This window comes from Marmota monax, unplaced genomic scaffold, assembly GCF_021218885.2.
Source record: "Marmota monax isolate L192 unplaced genomic scaffold, Marmota_monax_Labrador192_F-V1.1 WCK01_AAM20220418_F8-fsc00081, whole genome shotgun sequence".
In the NCBI taxonomy this organism is placed as follows: domain Eukaryota; kingdom Metazoa; phylum Chordata; class Mammalia; order Rodentia; family Sciuridae; genus Marmota; species Marmota monax.
In genome coordinates, this window is record NW_026695234.1 from 4189062 (window position 1) to 4199584 (window position 10523).

The following is a 10523-nucleotide window of genomic DNA, read 5'->3' on the forward strand; positions in this document are numbered from 1 at the left end:
CCTTCAGGTTAGCTACCTTACCCTCATGGTCACAAGGTAGCTGCCACAGTTCCAGGCATCATATCTAAGTTAAAATTTATAATAGAAGAAGAGACCTGTTCTTCTGTGTCTTTTAAAAATCTTTTCCAGAAGCCCCCTGGTAGGCTTCCCCTCTACCTCATCAGCTAGAGTTGTGTCATCTACCCACGCCCTTGCCCAAATCACTGGGAAGGAAAATGAGTTTACCACAACTCCTTAGATCAGTTTTATTTTCCCCTTGGCCCATGGAGGAGGGTGAACACTTGATTAAAATCACATTTTATTTAGGAAGACAAAAAAGAGGACGTGGAGAGAATAAAGATGATTAAGTCACCAAAAGCCCTGTTTTATTGGTATTGAACTCTCTGTCGTTGAAGGCATTCAAATAAAGACTGGATGAAACTTGTCAGAGATTCTTGCAGTGGGTGAGAGTTGAAGGTGATGAACTTGAGGTCCTTTCCAGTGGAGAAGATGTCCAGCCTCCACACTTCAATGATCCTCTGTGACTCCCATATAGGAACTTCTCCAGTGAGGAACCACGTCTCTTGCAGAGATCTCGCGAGTAGGCTTTGGGACCCATCGACACAGCTCCCAGGGCCCAGGGTGTCCCTCAGCTGGACACTGCCCACCCTTCTCCACTCTGCCACATCCGTGCAGCTCCGACACCCCGGGAGACTAAAGTGAAGACACAAGCGAAGCCCCAGCCCCTTCTGCCCGGGTGTGGCCCTCAGGCCCCCCCCCCAACGGTGGATCTTCAGGGCACTTCAGGGGCAGAAGGGGCATCCCCTGTACCCTCTGAAGGTTCAATAACAGTCTCATTAAATAAATGGCAGTAGATTCGTAGAAAAGGCACACAGGTTTACTGCATCCTGGGAGAGTGGGGACCGGATAACCTGATGCAAGTTAGAAGCTTCTATACCTTCTGGCAGGGGAGACGGGGTGTAGGCAAAACAGAAAAAAAGGAAAGTATTTTCGGGAAATGAATGAGCCAAAAAAAAAAAGCCTGGGACAGAGTCCGTGTGGACTGTGGATGTGAGGTCGCTCTAGTCCTCTGTGCTGAGAGCTGGTCCTCCAGAGGATGCGGCCCTCAGGTGGACACCCACGGAGCTTCAGAGACGGCCCCTCCCAGCACTTAGGGGAGGGGGGAGCAAAAGACAGGGGACGGGGAGAAAGTCAGAGAGACCCTGGTTCTGAGGCTGCTTTTTTTAGTTCAAAGTACCCAGCATGTCCAAGTGCCTGGCTTTGGAGTATTGTTTTGTGAGCCCAACAGAATTAACACCCTCAGCAGCGACAGACACATCGGTGGTGTGCGAGGTAGAGGAGCCAGAGGAGAACTGTCCATTTGATTTCTGACTCAAAGAGCTCACAGCAAAATTGGAGGAAGAGAGACCGAATACGCAATGGAACCACAAAATAACAATTCTATTTCTGCAAAACACATGTTAAATCAGCCAGATTTCTTACATCTAAATAGAAATACAGTTATCCAAGATTGGCGCTCGGTGGCAGATGAGTGGAGATAGACAGAAGGTGTTCTGGGAACACAGAGGAAGAAAATCAATGTTATTTAAAATCATAGTAATGGAGGATAACAATTTTCTAAATGGATATTTCCAACCCCGCATGGTGGCACATGCCTGTAATATCAGCATCTCAAGAGGCTGAGGCAGGAGGATCACAAGTTCAAGGCCAGCCTCAGTAAAGTAGCTAGTTTCTCAGCAACTTAGTGAGATCTTGTCTCAAAATGAAAAATAAAAAGGACTAGGGATGTAGCTCAGTGGTGAAGCTCCCTGAATTTAATCTCCAGACCAATAAATAATAAATAGGCCAGGGTTGGAGCTCAGGGGTAGAGTGCTTGCCTAGTATGCACAAGGCCTTGGTTTCAATCGCCAGTACTACAAATATAAGTAAACAAATGAATGAACAAAATGGACATTACCAGATATGGTCAGATATCAGTCAGATTTCTGTTACTGTAACAAAATACCTGAGATAATCCACTTAATAAGGGAACAGGTTTATTTGGCTCACTTCACGGTTCATTGGCCCCGTTCCTTTGGGGACTTCAGTGAGGAAGCACATCATGGTGGGGAATGCATGGTGACACTGTCACTTCATGGCAGCCAGGAAGTAAATAGAGAGGAAGAGGAGGGACCAGGATGCCAATATCCCCTCCAAGGGCATGCCATCCAGGACCTTCCGCTAGGCCCCACCTCCTGAAGATTCTATCACTTCCCAACAGGCCACAGCCTGGCACTGTTCCCAATTCCAATGCCTGGGCCTTTGTGGGACCTTCAGAATCCAAATGACAGCAATCTGATTGTACTTGCTTAGACCCCTGTCACCAGAAACCACTGTCCCCTGAGGAGGGCCTGGGCGCCAAGGAAATCTTCAAGGAGATAGGCTGTAGCTGTGTGCCTCCGCCTTCTGATGAGATTTTCGCGTCTTTCTATCCATAAAATAGGCTGTTGGAATGGGTTTTTTTAAAAATAGTAACTCCCAAATTTCCTAGAGTTCCCTCTGCCTGAGCCTGGGGCTAGCAGCCTTCATTAAGCACATCTTCAGATTAAATTCTCAGATCCCAATGCTCTCCTAATGTCCCTTTCGGGTTTGGGAAGTCACTTTTCCCCCTGGTATTCAGATAAAAGCAGCGCCCCATCCCGGCCTCATGCTTTCCAAGACTCTTGCGACTGGCGGGACCCGGCCTGCGAGGGCTCCCTCTCCTCTGATGCCTCCCTCTCCATCCCATTCTGTGGGGAAATGAGTTCACTCAGGTCTTCTTTCTTCTGCAGACCTACAGAGGGAGGATGCTACCTAAACCAGACTTGGGGGCAAGGAGAGTCCATGTGATGGGCAGTCCTCTGCCCTTTCCTTAATTCCCTCCCCACCCCCCAAAAAATGTGACTAATATAAGGCAGAACTTGTAAGAGGATTTTACTAAAAGTTGGGAAAAATTGGGATGGGGGGGCATGGGGGGAAGAGAGGTGGGGCTATTTTTAGCAAGTGGCTCAGATTTAAAAAGCAGATCCCCTGGGGTTCAGGGCGGTTTTTGTTTTGTTTTGTTTTATACTGAGGAGGGAACTCGGGGGCACTTTGCCACTGGGTTGCATCCCTAGCCCTTTTAATTTTTTTTTTTTTCAATTTTTTGAGACAGGGTCTAAGTTACTTAGAGCCTGGGCTGGGGATACAGCTCAGTTGGTAGAGTGCTTGCCTTGCATGTACAAGGCCCTGGGTTCAATCCCCAGAACCACCAAAAACAAAAAATCATCTAAGTTACTTAGAGCCTAACTGACAGGCTGGCCTGGAACTTGTGATCCTCCTGCCTCAGCCTCTAGAGGGGCTGGAATTATAAGTGTGTGCCACCATGAGCAGCAGCCCCTCCCTTGTCCCTCCCCTGCTCTCCTGTTTCAGGGTTCTCACCCTCTTCCTGCTCAGATGTCTCTGGCTTTTGTCTTCAGAGCAGTTCAGCCCCCACTAGGAAGGAGCTAGAAGGAGCTGGAGCTTTTATCTGTCACAATTGATGGGTCATCTTCCAAAAACAAAGACTCCAGATAGCACTTTTCTCTAGGATCCACAAGCAGCTGGAGACACTCTGCTTGATCCACAGGCTTCTTAAGACAGTGAGCCCCAGTCACACTGGAGGGAACTGAGGCTTACAGCAGTTAAGAGGTTTGCCCAAGGCCAGGCACGGCGGTGCACGCCTGTTATCCCAGCAGCTCGGGAGGCTGAGGCAGGAGGATCAAGAGTTGAAAGCCAGCCTCAGCAACGGCAAGGTGCTGGCAACTCAATGAGACCTGCCTCTAAATAAAATACTAAAAAGGGCTGGGGATGTGGCTCAGTGGCCGAGTGCCCCTGAGTTCAACCCCCCACCCAAAAAAAAAAAAAAAAAAAAAGGTTTGTTCAAAGTCACAGAGCTGGTAAGTGGGGACATTTGGATTTGAAGTAGGTCTATGGACTTTAAACTGTCCCTTTTAAGAATGACACTGATTTTCAAAGAGGCTTGAGGAAACCTTGGGAAAAGGGAACAGAGAAGCCCAAGGTGTGAGGCAGAGCCCAGCCCCCCCCCACCCCCCCCCCCCGTCAGCTGACAGGAGTAAGCAGAGGCAACCCCAGAGGAGGCTATAAGAGAAGCCAGGGTGGGGTCATAAGAAAGGACATAAGTAGAAGATTGTAAAGCTGATTAGAAGGGGGAAAAAACTAAGGGACAATTGGGCACATCAAACAGAAGGACTGAGCTGGGCACATTGGCACACACCTGTAATCCCAGCTACTCAGGAAGCTGAGGCAGGAGGATTGCAAGTTCAAAGCCAGCCTCAGCAACTCAGCAAGACCCTGTCTCAAAAAATAAAATGGGCTGGGGATGTGGCTCAGTGGTTAAGCACCCCTGGGTTCAATCCCTGGTACAAAAAAATATGTAAAAATAAAACCAGGACTGGGGAAGTAACTCATTGGTAGAGCACCCTGGGTTCAATCCCCAATAATGAGACAGCAACAAATAAAAAACAGAAGGACTGGGCTGGGGATATAGCTCAGTTGGTAGAGTGCTTGCCTCGTATGCACAAGGCCCTGGGTTCAATCCCCAGCACCAAAAAAAAAAAAAAAAAAAAAAACCAGAAGGACTGAATGTGGATTGGGAGGGCAGGAGGTGACCCAGAAGGAGGAGTCAATAATCAAATCCAAATTTCCAACAGGCTACTGGGTGGGGGTGAGGGTGCTGGCTGAGATGATGACCACACGGCAGGAAGGTGCGGAGGGCTGTTCGAATGGTTCAAGTTCACAGGTGGAGATGGAGGGCCTGCGAGGCAGCCCAGTGGAGAGGTTCCTAAGCAGCTGGGTTCACGCCCCAAGACAAGCCCACACGGGAGATCATTGCTGTCAATGGTAATTAAAGCCATGAGGGGGATGAGCTCATGCAGGGAGAACGTGTGGAGGGAGAGGAGGCAAGCACCCTGGACACAACCGAGGAGTACCCACAGGAGAGGGAGGGCCCAGGGCCGGAGACAGAAGAGGAAACTGAGAGGCCAGCCAACCCAAGGGGGTAGGCGGCCCCGCCCTGGGGAACCCACAGGGGTGGACTTCTCCAAGCAGGGGCCCACGTTGTCGAATGCTGCCCAATTCAGTGCTAAATAGAAAATACTGGAGGCCATTGTTTTGGACTAAGCTCCTGTACTAGGCCCCAGCTGACCAAGCTAAAAGTCAAAATGGAGTCACTCAGGCTAACGTTCCATGTCACCAAGCTGAAACTAAGCTGTTTATCTCAGCTTCTGAGAAATCGGGATTAGAGAGATAACAGCCATATTCCCAAACAGACTGGTTTCAACTGAAATGATAACAAAGTTCCCTCTGCCTTAATCCTCACACAAAAAAATGTAAGTGGAAGTAACCTGATATTACCCAATGGGTTATTTTGCTGTTGTTGTCTCCCTGTCCCCACCCTACAAGGAAAGTAATGCCACTCCACTTCTGTTGTCTGTGCCTGCTCACTTCAAGCCATTCTCTAGCTATAAATCCAACCACCTTTGCTGGGACCATCATAATACTTCCTCTATTTTGTGGAATAAAGTGTTGCCTGATTCTAGAAAATAAAGCTAGTTAAGATCTTTTAAAGTAAATTTTTGTAAGTTTGTCCTTCAGAAACATTCTGAGAATGGCCATTGGGTTTAGAAATGGGGGTGGGGGAGCGGAAGCTGGGTATGGTGAGAGATGCCTGCAATCCCAGCTACCAAGGAGTCTGAGGCAGGAGGATCATAAGTTCGAGGCCAGCCAAGGCAACTTACTTAGCAAGACCCTGTCTCAAAATTAAGAGGCCTGGGAATGTGGCTCACGGGTGACTTTGGAAACCACTGGTGATTCCAGGGAGAGCAATACCACTTGGGAACCCATTTTGAGTGGTGTGAAAAGTGAATGAGAAGGAGAACAGCAAGCAGGGAGAGAGTTCTGTCAAGATAAGGGGGGGGGGGGAGAAGATGTTATCTGAGGAGCAAATGGGGCCAAGGGAGGGAGGGTTTTGTTTGAGGAGAACGATAAACAGATAAACAATCTAAACAGTTAAGTGACAGCAGAAAGGAGCCAGCAGCAGGGGATGGGGGTGGGGGGGACAGGCGGAGGGTGCTGTAGAAACAGTGAGGACTCAAATGGAAACAGACCAGACTTCTGTGGCTCAGAAGTGGAGGGGTCCTCTGGCCTCCCCTACAGAGGCCCCTTCATAAACTCAGAATCAGCCAGCATGCAGTGGCGCAGGCCTGTAATCCCAGTGGCTCAGAAGGCTCAGGCAGGAGGATCGCAAGTTTGAAGCCAGCCTCAGCAACTTAGCAAGGTCCTAGGCAACTTAGTGAGACCTGTCTCTAAATGAAAAATTAAAAGGGCTGGGAAGGTGGCTCCATGGTTAGGTGGCCCCTGGGCTCGATCCCTGGTACCCAAGACAGAAACAAAGTCAGAATCAATAGGAATCCACTAGAAGATCTGGGACAGGACAGGAGGGGCACAGAAGAGCAGAAACGACTCCTAAGGAGAGGAGGGACCCAGCTAGGGGCAGGGGAGGAAGTTCTCAGGAATATGGTGACAGCAGCCTGGGTCCTTATGGACCACCCCACACCCCCAGCACAAGGACCACAGCAAAGCTCTCTGCCCTCCCTCCCCAGGCCTGTGTGGCTTTCAGATCACCCATGGTGCCACCCCTGCAGTTAGTATGGACTTGGACTTCTGTCTCCCTCACCCTCTGGGACTTACCGGTGTGCCTACAATCTCTACCTGTGACCTGGGGGCCAAAGATTCTGGCTCCATTTAGTTCGTTTGTTTGTTTTCTATACTGGGGACTGAACCAGGTATAGGAAAAGAGAGAGAGAGAGAGAGAGAGAGAGAGAGAGAGAGAGAGAGAGAGAGAATGTCTCAACTAAGATGCCCAACCTGGCCTTGAACTTGAGACCCTCCCACCTCAGCCTCCTGAGTAGCTGGGATTATGGGTATGTGCCACTGCACCAGGCTTCTGGCAGAAGGTGTCCCAGAGTCCTCCTCCCCAAAGAAAGGAGTTGTTCCTTGGGGCTTCCCTCCACACAGGCACCAGAAGATGCCTGCAGACCTGGCTCCTCCCGCTCCCCCCGCACCCCGCCCACCTTGCTGAATTCCTCTGCAGGCCTGTTCTACACCATGGTTGCAGCGTGGCCGTTTATGGAGCTACTCACTTACCTTTGCTTTCATGATCCTCACAGAGCACCTAGCACACACCCACCACTCCTGCTTGCAGGTGATCGGACGATGATAACGCCAATCTGCCCAACCCTGCCCAACGCAGCCTTCTCACCTAGCATTGTACTAACTGCTTTTCTCTCTCTCCCTCCCACTCTCCCTCCCTCCCTCTCTCTCTCTCCCTCTCCCCTCCCCCTCCCCCCCTCTCCCCACCCCCAGGGATTGAACCCAGTAGCGCCCTTTTTATTTTTTATTTTGAGACAAGGAGACAGTTCTCACTAAATTGCTGAGGCTGGCCTCGAATTTGTGATCCTCCTGCCTCATCCTCCTGAGCCGCATGCGCCAACGTGCCCGGCCTGCTTTATTTTTTTTTATCCTCTTTCTCCTTATAGGAGCCCTATAAAATGGGCACTATTACAGCCATTTTATAAAAAAAAAAAAAATGTAAAAAAGAAACTGAGGCCTAGAGTGATGAAAACCCACGCAGTGGGTGGACAACACCTTGCTCCTCCTCCCCTGGAGGCGCTGAGCTTCTCTTCATTTGGGTTTCCCACGTTCCCTTCTAGAATGACGTCCCCCTCCTGTTCTGTGCATTGGCCCAGCGCTCTGGGCTGGCTGGCAGCTGGCTCACCTGGCTGCTTACTTACTTCCTGCTCAACACAAGCCCCTCCTTAGTGAAATGAGGCCAACCTGGAGCCCTGCTCTCCCCAAAGAGGCGCTGGGGAGATGAAATGAGGTCAGAGGTGGGGCAGCGCTTTCAGAAGTGCTCAGGGCACAGGGTTATTCTTACCGAATCCTCCCAGAGCGGAAGCCCTGGCATCAGCAAATTACATGGTGAGGTGTGCTGCAGCCACTCTGTTTCGCATCCCAGGCTGTTTACACTGGAGCCCTTCACTGGCTGGGTAATGAAGGGGTTTCCCTCTTCTGAAGGAATTCCAGGTGTCACCTAGCAGACGGAGAAAGCTATGAGGGACCTTCCCTGCACTTCTGAAATCGTAGCCAAGAACGAAAAGACTGACATTTATTGAGCAGTTAGTATATGCCAGGCACTGGGCTTGCACACAGCACCTCATTTATTTCTCACAAACCCTTAAAGCACAAACACTACTATTTTTACTTTTTTTTTTTTTTTGGTACTGAGGATTGAACCCAGCTATGCTTAACCACTGAGCCACCTTCCCAGCCCCTTTATTTAGAGACAGGATCTTGATGAGTTGCTTCGGGCCTCTCTAAGTTGATGAGGCTGACTTTGAACTCATGATCCTCCTACTTCAGCCTCCCCAGCCGCTGGGATTGCAGGCAGGTGCCACCACTCCTAGCTACTATTTTTACTTTATAGATAAGAAAATTAACTTATTTGAGGTCACAAGCTTTGAAGGGATTAATTTAGGGCTTGGAGGGAGGGTTGTCTGATGCCCAAACTCACCCCTTTCCCATGAAGAAAAACCCAAGCCTGCCTCCAAATTCTGCAGAGAGCAACCTCCTCTACAGCAGCCACAGCCTTGCTCCTGTGGGATCACTGATGTGCCTCCCGTTGCTTGTGCACAGGACGGGAGCTCTTTGAAGACATGGACTATGTTCAGTTGTCTCTGTCTTCCCAGCATCAGCCCAGTGCATGCGCCACAGAAAGTGTCAACAGAGTGGTAAATGATTGACTGGTCAAAGAATAATTTTTGTTTTAAGAATAAAATCATGAGTGTTATAAAAATATAAAATCACTTGCATCAAAAAATTTTATTTAGGTTTTATTTAGGGCCAGGTGCAGTGGCACACACCTGTAATCCCAGTGGCTCAGGAGGCTGAGGCAGGAGGATCACAAATTCAAAGTCAGCCTCAGCAACTTAGCCAGGCCCTAAGCAACTCAGAGACACTGTCTCTACATAAAAGTATACATATTTTAAAAAGAGGGAGCTGGGGATGTGACTCAGTGGTTAAGCACCTTGGGGTTCAATCCCCAGTACCCCCAAAAATTATTTAATTAATTAATTAATGGAGGAGCCAGTATGATGTGAGGGTGCAGCTCAGTGGCTGCACAAAGCCCTGGGTTTAATCCCAAGCCTTGCAAAATAAAAAGAAGAAGAAGAAGAAAAGAAGAAGGAGGAGGAGGAGGAGGAGGAGGAGGAGGAGAGTGGAGCGCAGTGGTGCACAACTGTAATCCCAGTTATTTGGGAGGCCGAAGCGGGAGGATCACAAATTAGAGGCCAACCTGGGCAACTTATCGAAATCTTGTCTCAAAATAAAATTAAAAGGGCTGAGGAGGGTGTAGTTCAGTGATACAGTGTCCCCAGGTTCAATTCCCATATCACAAAAAAAATTCAAAAACAAAAGAAAAATTCAAAGAACCCCAAATATAGCTCTCCTAGTCTGTTTGGCCAACCATAACAAAACATCCTAGACGAGGTGACTTAAGCAACAGAAATTTGGTGCTTAAGCTTCTGAGAAGCTGGAAGCCCAAGATCAAGCTTCCCACTGATTCTGTGTCTGGTGGGGGCTTGCTCTCTGACTCTAGGAGACCACATCTTCTTGCCATGCTCTCTCAGGTGGCCTTTCCTCAGTGCATTATAGCCAGTCTCCTACAACTTCCTGTGTTGTAACATAGCTCAAAGACAACGAAAACCTAAAAATTACACACACACACACACACACACACACAGAAGTATGCTAGATAATATTGGTAAAGATGGCACCAGGAGTGCTTCTCTTCTGGGAGCTCAGGAAAGATGGCGCCCAGAGCACTTCTCTTCCGGGAGCTCAGGTCCATGACGTACTGAATGGCGGGCGAACCGTCACCTCCAATCCCTGTGAATGGCACGAACTTTGAATGGCGCACCTCCAATCCCTGAAGTGGCCTGAACTCTCAACCAATGAAGAAGTAACAGCCCACTCGCCTTGCACCTCCTCATCCTGTGTTAAGCCCATAAATATCAACACCCTGTTCGTGTTTGCTCTCTTACTCTTACTCTCTCTCTCCTCTCTCTCCCCCCTTCTCCTCTCTCTCCCCCCTCTCCTCTCTCTTCTCCCTCTCCTCTCTCTTCCCCCTCTCCTCTCTCTCTCCCCCTCTCTCTTCTCTCTCTCTGGACTCTCTTCTCTTCTGCGACTGGCCGCTACGATCCTGCTAATAAAATCTCGGACAGGTAAACGTTTGTTTTGGCTTGTTGACTTTACGGAGCTTTTCCATCATCCTTTACATTGGTGCCGAAACCCGGGACGGGGATCCCCGTCACTCAAGGTGGAACCCTGTTCCCAAACTCCGAGCCCAGCCATTCCTGTCATAGTCCACTCCTCTGATCGCCTGCCTGACATCCACCACCGGCATGCAG

At 49.4% G+C, this 10523-nt stretch overlaps 1 long non-coding RNA gene across 1 annotated transcript; it reads right to left on the minus strand.

Moving 5' to 3' along the window:
- Positions 1-281: 281 nt before the first annotated feature.
- Positions 282-8781, minus strand: LOC124088904 (uncharacterized). The gene is made up of 3 exons (XR_006850503.2): positions 8630-8781; positions 7994-8149; positions 282-1553 (listed from the first exon to the last, which is right to left on the minus strand). It is a non-coding gene; the product is annotated as an uncharacterized LOC124088904 (long non-coding RNA).
- Positions 8782-10523: the final 1742 nt, after the last annotated feature.